This window comes from Nannobrachium achirus (assembly GCF_963921795.1).
Source record: "Nannobrachium achirus genome assembly, chromosome: 6".
In the NCBI taxonomy this organism is placed as follows: Eukaryota; Metazoa; Chordata; class Actinopteri; order Myctophiformes; family Myctophidae; genus Nannobrachium; species Nannobrachium achirus.
In genome coordinates, this window is record NC_137815.1 from 74,914,933 (window position 1) to 74,934,120 (window position 19,188).

A 19,188-nucleotide genomic window follows, 5' to 3' on the forward strand; every position below is an offset into this window, starting at 1 on the left:
GATATCCTAATGAAAAACATATTTTATATAACTGCATATGCCTGGCTGGCCAATTTTTTTCGGTAAAAACATAAAAACATTTTTGTTTTAATATAAATACACTTATTATCTTCATGAAAGTAACTTTTGGTCATGTCTAAATTGTTTATTTAACAAAAATAAAACGTGCACCAACAACTTTAAGCTGTACAACAAGACACATAACGGACGATTGATAGACTGACGGAACTATTGCTGTATTGACTTTGACCCCTAAGGACCTTCCTGGGAGAGTGCTCATGTGCGGTGACACGCTTCCTAGTTTCTTCTTCTCTGAGCTGTTTTTTTCGCACTGATTTTTGACATTGCACTATTAGGTTGTGTTGTAGTTTTTGAGTATTTTGCTTTGTTTAACAATGACAGTGAGATACTTGTTGCACTAACCCTAACCCTAACCCTAACTAGCATTGACTGTTACGGTCTCTTTTTGTAAGACACTTTATGTATATATACTTATATATTATTCGCCCCCTATATTGATGCACCTTCTCTTTATTGGTACTGTACTGCTCTTGCTCTTATCTATCTTTTTTTCTTACTTCTCTGTAACTTTGTAAATAACTGTATACTGCTGTGCTACAACTGGACAACTGAATTTCCCCCTTGGGATAATAAAGGTATCTATCTATCTATCTATCTAAAGTTATTTTCAATCAGTCCTAGGCCTATAATGGAAACGGATACATTCTCTCAAGTTTTCCTTGTGATTTATTGTATGTTGGGGGGAAACATTTACACATTACATAAGTAACATCATTCAGCGTTGGATGAAAAACTGGTTTACTCTGGTGCATGTTTGAGAACCACTGCTTCCACTTCTGACTGAGAACAGTCAGAAGAAGAGAGCTGGGACCTTTCATGGAACACTGTAGCCCGTAAAGTAGGCTGGTTACCTATACTGTAGGTTGCTGTTTGTTTAGACATTTTCCTGTGTTTTTCTTGCAAGTACAATTTTAATATGCCTATTTGTGGACCGTCCTGCACTGTATTGTTGCACAAGATCGTTGGTATTGGATATTTTTGCTGAATGAAAGAAACAACAAATGCACCCCACTCTTAACCCTCACCAGTTAAGAGTGGGGTGGCTCAGAGTAGATGACAGAGTACAGCAACTTGCAATGGGCCTGGTGTACAAGATACACTACACCACTAAGATACCCATGTACCTGACTAAATACTGGTCTATAAGATACACTACACCACTATGATACCCATGTACCTGACTAAATACTGGTCTACAAGATACACTACACCACTAAGATACCCATGTACCTGACTAAATACTGGTCTACAAGATACACTACACCACTAAGATACCCATGTACCTGACTAAATACTGGTCTACAAGATACACTACACCACTAAGATACCCATGTACTTGACTAAATACTGGTGTACAAGATACACTACACCACTAAGAAACCCATGCACCTGACTAAATACTGGTCTACAAGATACACTACACCACTAAGATACCCATGTACCTGGCAAAATACTGTAAAAACGTTAAGGACGTCCATAATTACAACACCAGAGGCAGCGCCACAGATCACGTTCAACCCAGAGTCAAAACCAACAAAGGGTCAAACTCGTTCTCCTGCTATACAGTACCACCAAAATGTGGAACACCTTACCAAAGGCCTTAAATCCCTAACATCCTTTAAAATCGCCCTGAAAACCCACTTACAGGCGGCAGCCGTTCGTAACTGGTAAAAACAAACCTAGCCCAGCCTTACCCTCCCCTGACCCTTATATTGTAATTATCTACTGTTACTGTATATATTTGTTGCACAGTTTTCCATTTTCTTCAGACTAGCTTATATCTACTGCATAGTAGCTTTCTGTGTTCTATCTGTCTGTCATTCAATGTTATATGATATACTGTAATGGTTTCCTGTGCAAATAAGCCAAGTGCTTACTAGGATCTCCTTTTAGTAGACCTTGTACCAGTGAACTGTACCGTCATGAAACTGTACCTTTTTCTATGCAAACTTCTAATAAAGTCTTCAATCAATCAATCAATCAATCAATCAATCAATCAATCAATCAATCAATCAATCCATCAATCAATCAATCTTTGATGTTTGTTAGAGTATCTTGTTTTAATTATATGTTTTAACTTATTCTTTGTTTATTATTATAGGTGAGAACCTTGTATAAGCCCTATATGGGCTTCCTTTCTCGCCTGCACTTATATCTATGCATTTTAATAATGTTAACCATGTATTGTTTTTTTATTGTGCAAATAAATAAATCAAATCAAATCAAATCGACCAACCTCTACATCCCTGTTTTGGGAGATCCTGTGATCATAGGCTATAAAATATGAAAAACATTATGTTAGTTTTCCACAATTCATCTAAAATAGGGGAAATGGATGTACAAGCTCAACAGCATCTCATAACCTTCATGTTCATTACTGGTGGTCTCTGGCGCCCTCTTCTGCAAAATGCAGGGAAGACATGAACTGGAAAGCATGCCACCAAGAAAATAAATAAACACACCAAATGAAATGCAGACTTGTTTAATACATGCTCGCCCAAAAATAGCCGATCAAGCAAGACCTGCTATTTTTGGCGAATCGATTTGTGTGAAATGAAATAACAACTTATACCAAATGCACTCTTTAGAGCAGGTCAGTTTTATCAAGAGCATTTAACGCTTAAATGTATACTTATAATTACTTCTTAAAGGTCAAGGATGTTCACGATCACAACACCAGAGGCAGCTCCACTAATCATCATCAACGTAGATTTAACACTAAACAAGGCTCTAACTCGTTCTCCTGCTACACCATCAACATGTGGAACGCCCTTCCTCAAGCCCTAAAGGAGAGCAAATCCCTAGCCTCCTTCAAAATTGGTATGAAAAGTCACCTTCAGACAGCTGCTACCCGTGACTTGTAAATAGATTAAGCCCCCATGCTCCCCCCCTCCCCCTTTTTTTTCTTTTTTCTGCCTTTGTATCTGATGTTATGCTTTTGAAACTGATATTATCCTAGATAAAGTACTATGTTCTATCCGCCTGTCTTTCAATGTTATATGAGATTAAAGTGTGGTTCCTGTGGAAATAAGCCTCGGCTTTCTAGGATCTCCTTTTAGTTGACCTTGTACCAGTGATTTGTACTGTCATGAAACTGTACTTTTTTCTATTGCAAACTTCTAATAAATTCTTCAATCAATCAATCAATCAATTGATTGATACCACTTAAACTTTAAGTGGTACTGAATTTGCAGCTCAACAACATGTATATGTGTACATGACGGTGGACAATTTCACGATAAATTACAATCTCTGTGATACATATACGATTATTATAGTGAGTGTATTATTATTATTATTATTTTAATCATGATCCCATATATGCCGCTACATTGCTATGTTTTAATGTTTTCTAGGTGTTGTCCATTCTCCCCTCTGAGAGGCTAATCTGTCCTGTTATTTATCACCATCTGGGCTGTCATGGTGGAAGAACAGGCCTTGTGAATAATTGATATTTAGCCTGTTTACTGTATGCAGTAGCGGCTCTTGGTGATTTTGGGTGGTAGGGCTAATGTAACGCCCGGGATTCGAACTCGGGTATCCCGTGTGGAAGTCCAATATCTTAACCATTGATCCAAAGGGATATCCCTATGGACTGAGGGAAATACTAGACTTTTGAGGCCATCAGGCTGAGGCAGTGAGCCACTCTGCTACATCAAGAAATCCATCATACTATATACTATTACTAGCCATAGTTCACTCTGCAGCAGCAGCATCATATTATACTAATATGTTAGCCATATTTCACCCTGCAGCAACATCACATTCCAGATACCAAGTTACAGCAATGACACTACTGTAGGCCTACTGTATCTATACTTTGTTATAGCAAGAGCTCCACAAGAACAGAAGTGCCCACAACAAACAGGGGTTCCACTGCTCCAGTGAACATTATGTGCAGATAACTATCATCATTATTGGTGGAGTTGACAATACTCATCATTTTAAGCATAGGATTAACACAATCCTAAATTAAGGGTCACACAAGAATGTCATATACTTTTTAAACAAAATATAAGACCAGAACCAGACAACTAATGAAAAGGTTTGATTATTACAGCTTGAGGTGGACCTTATATTGCCAAAGCATTACATTATGATACAAAATAATCTCTGTCTCCCTTTCCATATAACTGCTTTTAAAGTGCCACACACACACACACACACACACACACACACACACACACACACACACACACACACACACACACACTCTCCCTGTCTCCCTCTTCACCGTGCCACGCCATTGACACAAACCGAAGCACCAAAACACTTGCCTGACTGCTAGTGTCCGACTCACACCACACACCACCCACCAGCAGGGGGTGGTGATGTGCGGACTGAAGTGTCAGGCTACCAAAACACACGCACGAATGCGCGCAATACCGACGCGAACCCACGCGGTACAGACACGAATCAAAACAAACAGACACACACACTGTAAGACACACACTGTGTGACACACTAACTCGCGTGCGAGCGGTACTGACGCAAACGCACGCGGTACAGACACGAATCAAAACAAACAGACACACGCGCGCGCGCGCGCGCGCACACACACACACACACACACACACACACACACACACACACACACACACACACAACAGGCACGCAGTCACGTTGACAACAACATCAAAGACAGGCAGCTTTATCCACAGCACATTTCCAATGTTATTAAAGCAGCGACCATTCTTAACTCTCCCCACGCTTTGAACGTTAACGTTCGCCCCCATTTTTTACAGAACCTCGATGCAATACGGCGCTCCGTATCGGTTCGTTCGTCTGATGACTGTAAGCTGATGAGGGGTCGCGCGGCCGTGTACTATAAACACATTTTCCGCGGTGATGGTGTAAAAAATCCATTATGCGTTAGATCAACGGAGAACAATTCACTTCCTTGTTGATTTCCTCTGGCTGTAAGGCTCTGTGGCCAGTGACTGGTCTTCTTCTTCTTCAACACATAACAGGCAAATTCACATTCATTCTCGCATGACGCCGCCCTCTGCTGCCTGGCAGACCAAAGTGCACTATTGCACAATAAAAAAATAATAATAATAAAAAAAAAAAAAAAGTCTGTCTATCTGCTATAACGTCGCAAAGGTAAGCCGCTTTTTGATGGCACCAGACCCAATAAATAAATAAATAATCTGGCAGTAGGAGAGTTAACTTAGTCAGATAAATGAAATTCACGATACCTTTAGAATGACTGGGTCCACTGCACTGTCTCCTCCAAAAGGCAAGCATTTCACACCAAATGTACGATTTTGTGGTCTTTCCTTTTGTATTTGCACCACCCAGTCTCTTGACTTCTATTTTTTCTCCCGCGAACATGACAGAAGATCTATTAACAACAACAACAAGTAGGTCGGGAAGTGGCTTATTGTCGGTATCAGCCGGTAACACGCGGGAGTCTGGTCCCCAGTTACAAATGCGCTAGACCCCCTGGGAGATGGACTGCTGAGGTGGAGCGCCACACCTACCATCAGCTCCCAGTACTTGCCGCACGACTTGCCAAGCCCGTGCTACTCATACGCTGAGTTGGCGGTGCCCGGAATCGAACCCATGACCTTGCGGTACAAAGGCGAGAGCACTACCAACTGAGCTACACCGGGCACAATATGTCCATTTGAATAATTGAATTGTCCCCGCGATGCCTCTTCCTCAAACACAGACATCAGACAAGTAAACTTGTCATTGGTTTAAAAGCCAGTCACATGGTGGACACTGCAGTGGGCAATGGCATGTCCTACGGGCTGAATGAAATTAGCCCATATGGTGACTAAATGAAGCAGGCGTGGCATTCCAGCTGTCAATCACCCAGCTCAACGATAATCACACAGTGATGTCAAGGACGTCCGTATATGGAGCGTGACATGAGGCGTGACATGACTGACCTGAGGCGGAGGTTTTGATACTAACTACCGTTCTAACGGTCACAATCACCATGTAAGGACTTTTTACAGTGGTTTTCGCACATGCTCACTGCACTGATGATGACGTATAGCAACCTGCAGGGTATATATTTATATAAGTAACGATGATTCCCCACATCGTCTATTTCAACAGCTGCCGACTAGACGAACCCCAAAGAGACTAAATTATAGGGGGAATATAAGGGGAATTCTACGATCGTAAAAGACACCCCTTAACAACAACAACAACGGGAAGGTAAAAACATGAACGCGCCGCCCGCCTTCGAGTCGTTCCTGCTGAGCCCCGGGAGAGAAGAAGATCTCCATGTCCAAGGACGGCACCAAGGGGGTCCCCAACGCCTGCCTGTTCACGCTCAACAAGGAGGATCACACGTTGGGCAACCTGCTCAACTCACAGCTGCAGAAGGACCCCAAGGTGGTGTTCTCGGGTACATGGTGCCCCCACCCGCTGGAGCACAAGGTGGTGCTGCGTGTGCAGACCACCCCGGACTACGGCCCGCACGACGCCTTCACCAACGCCCCTCAGCCGCTACCCCCTGACCGCCGAGCTGTCGCTGCTGGAGGAGCCGATTCAGACAGCCGCCGTCAAAGACAAGCAGGAAGGCATCGAGTGAATCTCAAAGACAAGCAGGAAGGCATCAAGTGAATCTCAAAGACAAGCAGGAAGGCATCGAGTGAATCTCAATGACAAGCAGGAAGGCATCGAGTGAATCTCAAAGACAAGCAGGAAGTTCTCAAGCTTTCTGTCAAGCTGTGGGGCGGCATAGCTCAGGGGTAGAGAAACCGTTATTTGAGCACAAAGGGTTCCCGAAGGGTTCCCAGTTCGAATCCGGGCTCCCCCTGAGTTAATGTCAAAGAGTCCTTGAGCAAGACTCTGAACCCCTAATTGCTCCCGGTGAGCAGGTTGGTGCCTTGCATGGTTTCCTCCGCCACCGGTGTATGAATGTGTGGGTGAATGTAATGCACAATCTCTGTAAAGCGATTTGGATAAAAGCGCTATATAAATGCACCATTTACCATTTAAGCTGTGGAGGAACCAGGGACATGCTGGCCATTGGGAAAAGAGGGACAACCCAACAGCCGGTTCATTCCCGGCCGGTCATTAGGAAAATAAAAATCAAAATTCGGTTCGAAGTGAAGCGGTGAACTTTTATTCTATGTGTTCCAGAGTTATGAACTCTGGAACACATAGATACATTCTTTATTCTGAATGAATGAATGAATGAATGTTTTTATCTGGAGGGCCGAATTGTCATGTGAAGCTTGACCAATCCTCAAAGTATCCAATCATCAGACCGGGACGGACACTACACATATATTCTGGACGTACAGGACAGATAAAACCTGTTCATTCTGGACTGAAATGACCATATATGGACATGATAAAACCTGTTCATTCTGGACTGAAATTACCATATATGGACATGATAAAACCTGTTCATTCTGGACTGAAATGACCATATATGGACATGAGGTGACACACATTTTGTTTTTTTATAAAACCTGTTCATTCTGTTAGTTACTTTGTAGATTTTGTCTTCAAGATAACACCTTGAATGTGTCGTTGTTACCGAGGAATGTCAACTGCCTCTTCTCCTCTTTCCAAAACAAAACAAAACAAAACACAGTGCGTGTGTGTGTGTGTGTGTTTGTGTTTGTGTGTGTGTTTGTGTGTGTGTGTGTGTGTGTGTGTGTGTGTGTGTGTGTGTGTGTGTGTGTGTGTGTGTGTGTGTGTGTGTGTGCACTGTTCCAGCAGCCCCCCTAGTCCTTTCCCCTAGAGCCCCCTTCTCCCATTCTCCCATAGCCTGGGGTAAACTGTCCTGCCCTGCCATTGGCCCTTAACATTAGCCAATCCTACTTACTAGTTCGGTTACCATGTACCATGGTTCAGCCAATCCGGACTAGGTCCTCTGAAATCAGAAAGTGGTGCGGATTTGCAAGGAGATGTATATGCTGGCTGTCACCAGCATAAAAAGAAGAGCCCTTCAGGGCTGCGTGCTGAGTCCTCTCCTCTATTCCCTGTACACCCATGATGCACTGCTCTAACGTCATCATTAAGTACGCGGATGGAGCTACAGGGGACTCAAATGAATCCGTCTGTGCAAAAACATATAACATCAGGGCCCGGTATTGGTATGTTCTAAACCAGTGTTTCTCAACCACTGTGCCTAGGGACCTTTGGTGTGCCCCTGAGAAGGGTCAAGTGTGCCCCTTGAAACTGCTCGAAAGCCAGTATTGTATTTATCATTTTAAAAATGATTTAAACTAGCGAAAACAGACGATCTACAAGCACACAACGCCTCGCACAGCGAGGCGTTGTGTGCTTGTAGATCTGCTGTTCTCACTACTGTTGCTGTGCCCATGGATTCTTGGGACATGAAAAGTGTGCCCATGCAGAAAAAAGGTTGAGAAACACTGATCTAAACAATTGTGTCCAGAGCCATTTTTTTAACCCGCTCCTAGGAAAACTTCCATATACGGTAGAAGTACCAGACTCATATCCACACAGTGATAGTGTGATCTATGCAAGGCTAGACTGACACCATACCACCCCAACATGGTCTGTTCAAACAGCTGCTGCATCCACCAGGCAAATCAAGAGAAATACCTACCAGGATCTAGCAGTAATTAGGCTGAAGCTGAATAAGCTGAATAAGAGCTATGCGTCTCATAACTTAAATGAGCATGCACTTCATTCTACTTCTAGGCTTTAATTCTCTTTATGTATATTTTAATTGCATTGATGGGCCTGAACAATTAAAGGACAACTTTGTTTTTTTACAACAAGGGTTCATATTTTAGATTGTAATTAGAGAAAAGAAAAAGTGAGTGTTAAAATGTTTTCATTTGCTTCGTTCTATTGTTTTATCGCGTTTACCGTGCTAAAATGTGGGGCATGCGTACGCATGGGGGCACGTGTACAAGTGGCTAAATGTGTCTTTTTAGACACAATAAGCCAGCAGTTTCTTTATTGTTATTTACTGTAACACTTCTAGCCCCCATAAGTCACATCCAACCATGAAAGGTTGCGTTGTATCTTGGGAATGGGCTTATTCTGTGTAAAATGACATATTTAGCCACTTGTACGCATGCCCCAACCACTGAAATGAGAATCTCTAAAACAATAGAAAGAAGTAAATGAAATAATTTTAACAGTCATCTTTTATATTCTTTAATTACAATCTAAAATATGAACCCTTGTTGTAAAAAACTAAAGTTGTCCTTTAAGAATTCCACCCATGTTACATGTAATATGATGTGACAATAAAGTCAGATTCAGATTCTGTGTCATTCATGTTTATGTCTGGTGGGGATATGTTTTACCCCTGGTCAGACTAGGATATATTTGTACATTTCCTCTTGGAAAATGTAGACTGTCTGATATATATCATAATTTAACAATGTTCATAAAGAAATGTATGTCACATATACATTGGCGTTAAGAGGGGGAAAGGGAGGGGGCCTGGGATAGACCCCTGAGGGACTCTGGTCAGCTAAGCATTAAGGGTTTAAGTGGATAAGGTGAACAGAGGATGTTGAACATGCCCTTGATAAACACCTGGTATGTGTTTGTTGAAACCAGCAGTAAACTGAAGGAGTTTTCCCCACGCTTCATCAAAGCTTGATGAATTGAACCATGTTGCATTTGTCAAATTTTTCCTTTAATGTCATGAGCTTTTCTAATACGTCTAACTTCTTAGCTTGATTATACCGTATGTGAAACTTATTGTCTTCTGACAATCTTCCAAGAATATCTTCTTCAGTATGTTTAATAAAAACCCTTCATTACTTTTCAGGATCCTGTCCAACATTGCCACCTTGTGACTAAGCATCGGCATTGACAACAGACATAGCATCTGTTTTGCACAAAAAAACATTCCTTGGGCTAAAAAACTGCCCTGCCGTTTTAGCCCAATGAATGTTTTTTTATGCAAAACAGATGTTTGCAATGGATTTAGAATCATGAAAATATTTCCTCATAAAATATTTTCCTCATATGTTACTTAAAGCATGTTATTTTTTTGCTTTTTTTTCCCTGTAATGTAAAGTTAACCTCTGGGAACTCAGATTGATGGGACACCAACTCTAGCAGCTGATAACACCAATTTAGCTGTGTCTCAGAAAGGGTTATCGTACCAAAATATAATCTACAGATATAGAGCTTTTCAAAAATGCATGATAACCTTTGCCACCTTTCCGATACCGACATCTCGTATGGTCCATGGACTATACCTCTGTGACCCGATTCCGGATAAGCGGTTGAAGATGGATGGATGGATGGATGGACATAAAGCAAAGACATTCATAATTTTTGGGCATTTTCTCACAATTCCAGAATGAAGCCACCTTTTCAACCCTTCCAAATAATTCAGAAATGTAATTGATTTTTTCCCCTTTAAATTTTCTGAAACAATTAGCAAATTCCTTAAAGAGAGAATTTTCCCAACAACAACTAGGCTAAAGGCCCTTTCCACTGGCAGCGATAACGATGACGATAGCCATAAAATATCACAGCGATAATTATGCCTTCACATTGGGTGCGTTTATATGCACATTCAGAATGGCATTCAGAATGAACTTATTCCGAATAGAGCTTCATTCCCAAACGTTTACATGGGACCTGAATACAAGTATCCCTCATTCCACTGTCGTTTACATGCCTGAAGGATTCATTCGAAATAGAACTTTGGGCATGCGCAAAGTAGGCCTACTTCAGGTCGGGGGGGAGGGGGGGGCAGTTCAGACAGCAGTTCATTCCGAATGGAGCGTTTAAATGTATCCCGATTGAAACGGCATAAACCACCTCTTCAGACCAGAATGAAAATTCATTCGGGTCAGACCGGAATGGCCATTCCTAAACGTTTATATGAGCATTTCTATTCTGAATGAGCAGTCATTCCGAATATAAGAGGAATACATCTGTGCATATAAATGCACCCAATGATGTCCGATAAAGACATCAATGTGAAGAGGCGCCAATTAACAGCCGCTCGCGCAGAGCGCATCTCCAGCTGTTTGTCAGAGACCCAGTTCCATATCACTGTGATCTTAACCACATCGTTGTTGATCCTAACCATGTAGTTGTCGGCTATCGTTGTCTTTATCGGTGTTGGGTGGATGCTGCCGATCCACTTCAATTGAAAACCCACTTTTTAAAATCGTTATCGTCATCGTTATCGCTGCCGGTGGAAAAGAGCCTTAAAGCTGAAGAGGTGAGTCTTCAGACTCCACCTCGGCCCATAGCACTTACAGTAACACTCGCCTGCTCTCAGTGACCATACAAGAAATCTAGATTTTTTTAACTGATTGGTAAAAACCTAAGTTTCATTATTTTTCCTAGATTGATATTTCTATGCATTTGATGCATTGATGTTGATGTATTGATGTATTACCTTGCTTATTGGCTCTGGATTAAGAGCGTCTGCTAAATGCCTTAACTGTAAACTGTAATGAAATGATCATGAGGAACAAGCCCTGATTGACAGAACAACACTGCCCCCTACAATGGGTTATATAGGAAGGGCTCGTCTGATAGATAGCGCTGAAACATTGACTGTCCTTATCAGGTTTTTGACTAATTTATGACAATGTTTCTGCTGTTCAATTTGTTCTGTATTTGTCATGTATTCCTGTTCTGTTTGTTTCTGTTAGGGCATGTCCAGACAATCAGAGGCAGATACATTAATTGACCCCCATCCACTCCCATGTAGGCTGTATTGCGTTTTGAGAAAAAATGCTTAGAAAATGGATTTCGTTCCCATGCCTGGGCACTACTCATTCAATGCATTTTTGCATAGACAATACCATTGTGGACTTTGGGTTAAAAGTTCTCCGCACCAAACTTGCACGACTTTTGTCACCAGCCAGAATTGTATATACAAGTGAATAACAAAAAACGAAAGTCTTGTGCTGCTGTTTTTGCTTGTAAAATCTACTATATTGATTTTGGCAACTCAAAATCTTTCTAAAATATCATATATACATCTACATAACATCTGAAACTAGTATTGGTGGCTTAGTACACATTTGTGAATTTAGATCATGAAATGTAGCAAATTTGTTGACGAAAAGTATGAACCTAACTGATGGGCCCCCAGCACAATTAAACATACACATAGAACAATTATTGTCATTCATGAAAAATGGCACAACCTGCTGTGTAATGAAAAGATTTTAAAAAAGACACTCCTTGGCCAAAAATGGCTGAAAATCAATGACATTTCGACCACACCTCTTAAATTGGTATAATGCCACAAAGGTACAAGACTAAAATAAATGCACTAAAAGGTCAATAATTATTAAACATATAAAACATTTATTGAAGTTACAGTGTTTCACAGTCACAGCTTATGTTATTTGTGCCCCCCCCCCCCCCCCCCCCCAATATAAAAGTACAGGCAAAAAAAGGCTTAAGGCATACAGTGTATCACATTTCTTAAAACTTCAGTGCAACATCAGACTTTGTTTGGCTGTGCTATGACAAATTACAGATAATTTAAGCTTTTCCCCCACATGTATGCATAGCATTTAAATGTGTTAAACAGTTGTAGTGTAGCAATTCTTGAAACAGAAATTCTACAAGGTGACATGGTGCATATACAGTATTACTCATCACTATCACTTTCATCAGAGTCATCATCTGATATAGCTCTTTCTTCTGTTTCCTTTGAAACGTTCTCACAGTTTTGGCACCGACATAAATCAGTACAAGACAGTCTTGCAGACCTACAGGAACATCTTTCAGTCTCACATCTGCTTGTCTTGCAGCTACAGTGTACTACCTGCAAAACACTATCAGGGGCAGGATTTTTAGTCATCCATGTGACTGTTATCTCCTCACTTTCAATGTGCCACCCATTGCCAATTGGTGAAGGGGCAGACATTCTACCAGTCAGACAATGCCTCATTACTGCTGCTTGGTAGTTTGCCCTCTTGCAGTGTTGGTGCAGGGCATCTCTTGTTGGGGGAATGGACAGTTCAGGCAATGCTGACGAGGCCATGCAGAAACATTTATATCTTGCCTCATTAACATCTTTGGCAGATGATTGGCCATACAAGTGGCACACATATTTGCACAGTGTGTCAAACGTCGACATGTCAAGGTCAAAACTGCTGCCCAGATTTGTGAACCCAGTGAGGAATTCATCTTTCTGACAAGCAACAGAAAATGTCTTTTTTTTGCCCTTTCCATGAAATGCACTGGTCGAGTCACAACCTGTGAAAGTATGGATGCCAATGAGTGCTGAGCAAACACTGGTACCAAGAGCTGCTGACACCTTAGCCACATCAATGATCCTTGTTCTGTTGCCTACTCCAGTGAAAAAATACAACTTACATTGTAAATCTCTCTGCAGACTTACAGCAATCACTGCCACGTCAGTATCAGGGCTTTTGATTACCACAGTTTGATGTTCTTTTGCAGCATGCTGTGCATGTAAAAACACCCTAGTGTCACATTCCTCATGATCACATGTCAGTTCTTGAACAGCGCTGACAGTTTGTGAACCTTCTTTTACAGTTACACAGTGAGTTGCCCATGTGCTACAGTATGTACAAGCTTAAGTCCCTGCCCAAAACGGTGAGGTCAGCATCTCGCCATGCAACATAAAGGAATTCTGCCAGCGCTGCTTTGTTTGTTCCATCTGATAGAAACTTTTTCCATTGTGTTGGTGCCTTCTGATCCCGCCAATAGATTTGCACCTGTTGTGTGCCTCCCCCAGCTCTGCGTGACCGCTCGAGATTTTTAATACTAATCTGTGGATACTGGTCAATGACAAAGTCTATCCGTGTACACTTGTGCTTCAGAGATAGCTTAACCATGTACTGCAGTACGTTGTCAGCCAACTCTCCAAAGGTAGCTGGTCTGGAACTAATGGCTTGAATGACTGCCATACCATCAAAAAGAATAGCTCCATCTGACGGAACTTCTTGAACTAAGCAGTCTCCACTTTTGTCCTCCAAGACATTCATCAGAGCTGATTTGTCTGTTTTAGCTAGAGACCCGTCAGTACTGGCTAAAGGATATGAAACTGTTCCCAAGGAGTAGGACAGAATTTCCCTGAGGTCTATCTGTCTACTTTGGCCAATAATGAGTAGTCTGGAGAACAGTTTTTTGTCTGCACGGAGAATCACATCTTTGCCTGCTGCAGATTTCTTCTTGGTGGGGGCAAATATGTCAACTGATTTTGTTAACAGTCTTTCGTCCATAAACGCTTTGACTGCCTTTTCGCCTTTTCTTGTGCTCCTAGCAAATCTTTGCTGACATCGTCAGCTGCTAGTGTCCCTGAGCTAAGACAAACAATGCCATCTTGGTGTATGTCAAATGGGTTCAGCATGGAATCCATGGTGGAATTTATGCCGATCACAGCCTTCTCATCAGCACGAATCCGTGTGCTGTCTAGATCTTTTCGTCTCTGTGTTTCAGGAGATTTACCAGCCATTGACTCACATTGTCTAGCTATGGCAGCTCTTTCATGTTGTGACAATATCCAACGAGACACTGCAGCCCGATTCTGTGTCATCCCTATCCAACCACCCTTTGTCTTGGAATCTCTGTTGCATGTTTGCCCAATAGCCTGGTCACAAGCAATAGAGGCACATCCATGGGCACTTTGACTTTGGACAGTCCACTGGCCTTTTACACTGAGATCTTTGTGACAAGAAGGATGTGTGTGTGGCAAATTTACCATTTCGAGCCAGTATGCAGGCAAATACCTAGCATAGTTCACACAATCATAAGCAAAAAACCATGCCATAAGCGCACAGTTGACAGGTGAAGCTGCCAGTCAGATTCACGTGTTGCTCTCAGGAAAAGAAGGAGTATTTGCACCATATCGATGTATGAACTCCAGAAGGCAAACGTTGGATTTTCTGCACTTCTCTTTTCCACAAAGACTGCATCATTTGAAAACATTTTTTCAAATGTCTCATTTGCACACAAAACATCATTCGTTCTGTCTGGGAATGCATCTTTGAGCTCTGATGACAGCCATGCTTTCATCCCTCTCCTGTGGTGTCAAAGAGTCAAGGAATGTGCTAAACCTGGCACGTTGCAGACTCTCGTACATAAGTTTGTGTGCCCTCATGCTACGGTTGTAATGATGACCACTGATCACCCCATTCATGGATCCCGGGGCAACAACTTCAGTCTCAATGAGTATATCTTGCAGTCCTGCATCACCAAACCTCTTTCCTAAAATGCCTAGGAAGGACATGCAGGTATGAAACTCACCTAGTCTAATCACCAGACGCTTTGACAAGTCAGCATCTTTCCAGCGGATTTGTTGAGCTTTGGCATATATAGCTTGGTCAAAAACTAACACAACATGGTCAAGTTCTAGCTGATCAGCAACTGCAACACTTCTCTTTAGGATAGTGTTAACTGTTGACATCTCGGTCGGTGAAGCCTCAATGACTGGAAGATAATACAGTGCTGACTTTTGCAGAGTCGCATCACTTTGAAGCATTGTATGGAAACCTGTCCAGCTTGGAACTGTGCATTCTCCAGCATCTGCATACTTTACTAAAGCATATGCCAGTTCAGTTTTGGCAGCAGACACAGTGTTCGACCTGTATGTTTCTGCCTGCAATGGAACACTTTCATGGTGAAACAAGTTTTGTGGCCCTTGTCTTTTAGACTGCTGGTAGTGTTCTACAGGTAAGCTTTGAAAGTGTAAACTCTCGTCTGTAGTGGCTGTCTGTCTGTTCTTGACACAGTTTCAGTGACAGAACTTTGCAGCATAATGCCATTTGTATGGTGAGTAGTTCCATGACCTGACAGCGTCTCCTCCCCAAAATCAATGTTGTCCCACACCAGTATTGTAGGTGCCTTCTTTGAGAATCCCTTTGGGATTTTGTCTCTGTTCTCTACTAGTGTCTAGACTGAGAACTGTGTTCCATGAAGCACAATGTCCTAATCTACTCAGTAGTGACAGAACATTAGATGAACCTGTTAAATGGCGAACAGTCATTCCAAGACACAATGACTTGGGTGTCTGCTTTCTACCTTTAGATGCCAGGTACACAATGTCTTGACAAACAGATAAAACCTTTAGGTTCACATCATAAGGAATATCAACAAAACATGCTAATGTTGGTTCTTCTGTTGCACCTATAATCCAGGAAATGATATTGTACAATTCAACTGGAACAGCAGATTTAGCATCAGACACATTTAAATTCTCCGCTGTGGGAGGCCACGGGCATGCCATACCAGGACAGTCCCTTAGAAGCCCCTTTAAAAGCAATCCCGCAGTATACAGTGTCCTTGTGTCCTCAGTATTTTTCTGTCCAGAACTTGTGGTAGCCATGTGTGCACTGTCAGTTTCAGCTTGGCTTTCAAGCTTGGCTTACCTCGGTAGACTCGGTTGTGGTTGATGTGCCTGATTGCTGAGGTAGCCAGTCTAACAGTTTATCTGCTGATAGTGTCTCAGCATAAACCATTTCACAGATGTTCCGCTTGGTAGGGCAGTGGAAAACGAGCTGGGGGAAGTCACAGGTCAACCGCCTCTTCAGTTTATCCTGCCTGCAACATAAGAATGATGAAAGATGAGTAGAAGTGTTTGAACACTTTTTTTCTCTCTCTCCACAATGACAGCAAATTGTGTTTAATCATACTCTGATTGCCTTGTTTGTGTGAGAATAAATGAACTAACTTCTCAGTGATGTGAATCTGGCAATGTTAATAACCCAATATTTCTAATGTCACTGTATGAATGTATGGAGACTCAAAGTCTGTGAGAACCAAAGTGAATTCATTGATCTCTAGAGAGGCTGATAACACCTCTTTGTTTAACAGTGCCCACTGGTTGGTAAACCTAATTACTATGCAAGGCTTTCTTAAGACAATGGACTATGTTGATTTGATCTATTTAGGCAGTCTGAGAGCAACTCACACCTCCAGGCTCCAGTGAGCAAATGGTGACCGCCTGTTCTGTATGCAACTTGGTATAAATATGTGTTGTAAAATGTTGTCAGACAGAGCGACTTAGGCAAGCCGAGAGGCTGCTTGGGCCAGAGGGCTCCAAACTGGGAACTCATACTTTGAAATAAATCTACGGAAGAACCTCCACATTTGCCTGCCTCTGAGTTTTCTCGACCACTTCTTCTCCAGAAAAGACTTAGAAATATACATGGATTCACACTCTCATTTTCAGTCTAATTCGTCTCAAAATACACAACATCAGCACAAACATAGTTTTGTTTCCAAGAACTGTCAAAGACACACTTTTTTATTTCAGTTACCTTTAATCTGAAGCATCAACATTCTCATGCTCCTTCACGGTGTTTATGAAAAGCTTTCGTAGCTGGTTAATTTTTAGCACCTCCTGGTCAACTAGAAGCCTTTGGCGGATGACTCTTTCGCAGAAGATCTTGTAGCTTTCAGCGAAGGGTCTTTCATTTCTGAAACACACACGCACACACACACACACACACACACACACACACACACACACACACACACACACACACACACACACACACACACACACACACACACAACTATCAATATAGTACAGTGCCCCCAAATCAAAGTGACCAAAGCAGTCAATGCTAGTTAGCAGGGACGTGCTGGCCATTGGGAAAAGCGGGACAACTCCCGAACGGCTGGTTCATTCCCGGCCGGTCCAGGCCGGCCATTAGGAAAAAATTAAACTGTTTGCACAAAAGTAAAAATTAAACTGTTTGCACAAAAGTAGTGAAAACAGCAGATCTACAAGCACACAACGCCTCGCACCGCGAGGCGTTGTGTGCTTGTAGATCGGCCGTTTACACTAGTTTAAATCATTTTTAAAATGATAAATACAAAACAAACGGTTTTGGACATAAGGTTTCCACCCGACAACGACGAAATATAACTCATGTAATTGGCCCACTGGCTTGTCACTTGTCATGATCTGAAATGGCAAATCTTTGAGTAGCAGCAGCGCTATGGAGAGAGATCTCTCTCTATAGCACGCAATGAGGGCCTCTACAACTCTTTTTCCCGGGCTGAATCAAGGGCCCAGCACGTCCCTGCTAGTTAGTGCAACAAGTATCTCACCATCATGTCAAACACAAGCAAAAATACTCACTTATCACACAAAGGGTGTGAAATCCCCCTAAAAATTAGAAGACAATCTTCTGTTTTGGGGGACATTCTGAAACAGGAGACATGGTCAAATAACAGGAGACTTCTTCCAAAAACAGGAGTGTTGGCAGGTATGTTTAATATGGGTAAAAACAGAAGTGTTGCCAGGTATGTTTAATATGGGTAAAAACAAAATGTGTTGTAGTTTACTTTTTCCACCAACAACATGCAGCGCCACTGAAGAAGAATAATACAGTGATATTCAGACGCAGAGCCATTTATTGACTTTGATTGATTGATTGAAGACTTTATTGTCAGTTTGCATAGGAAAAGGTACAGTTTCATGACGGTACAGTTCACTGGTACAAGGTCTACTAAAAGGAGATCCATGAAAAGACTAAGCTTATTTCCACAGGAAACCATTTAAGTATCTCATATGGACGAATAGAACACAGTAGCCTACTATGCAGTAGATATGTAAATAAAATAAATGAGAGAACAAAAGAGAAGAAAACAGTAAGTATAGGCCTATACAAAGAGGGGGCAGGGGAGGGTATTGGGCTAGGTTGTTTTTTTTTTTTTTTTTTACCAGTTGCGAACGGCTGCTGCCTGTAAGTGGTTTTTCAGGGCAATTTTAAAGGATGCTAGTGATCCACACTCCTTTATGGCCTTCGGTAAGGCTTTCCACATTTTGGTGGTATAGCAGAAAAAAGAGTTTGACCCTTTGTTGGTTTTGACTCTGGGTTGAACATGATCTGTGGCGCTGCCTCTGGTGTTGTAATTATGGACATCCTTAATGTTTACAAAGTATTTTGACAGGTACTTGGGTATCATAGTGGTGTAGTGTATCTTGTACACCAGGCCCATTGCAAGTTGCTGTACTCTGTCATCTACTCTGAGCCACCCCACTCTTAACTGGTGAGTAGCGGTGAGGTGAGTCTGATAGGGAAGGTTAAGCAGGACCCTAATTAGTTTATTTAGACTGCTTTAACCAGTGAAAAATAGCAGATCTACAAGCTCACAGCTTGTAGATCTGCTATTTTTGAAAAAGTGGTGAAAATGTGTGCAAATCTTTGAATATATGTATTTTTTTTAAGGAAA

The 19,188-nt window shown here is 41.9% G+C and overlaps 1 pseudogene across 1 annotated transcript; it reads left to right on the forward strand.

The window, feature by feature from the left end:
- Positions 1-6,260: 6,260 nt before the first annotated feature.
- On the forward strand, positions 6,261-6,631 carry LOC308286797 (DNA-directed RNA polymerase II subunit RPB11-like; annotated as a pseudogene). The gene has a single exon. The product of its transcript is annotated as a DNA-directed RNA polymerase II subunit RPB11-like (transcript).
- The last annotated feature ends 12,557 nt before the right edge of the window (positions 6,632-19,188 follow it).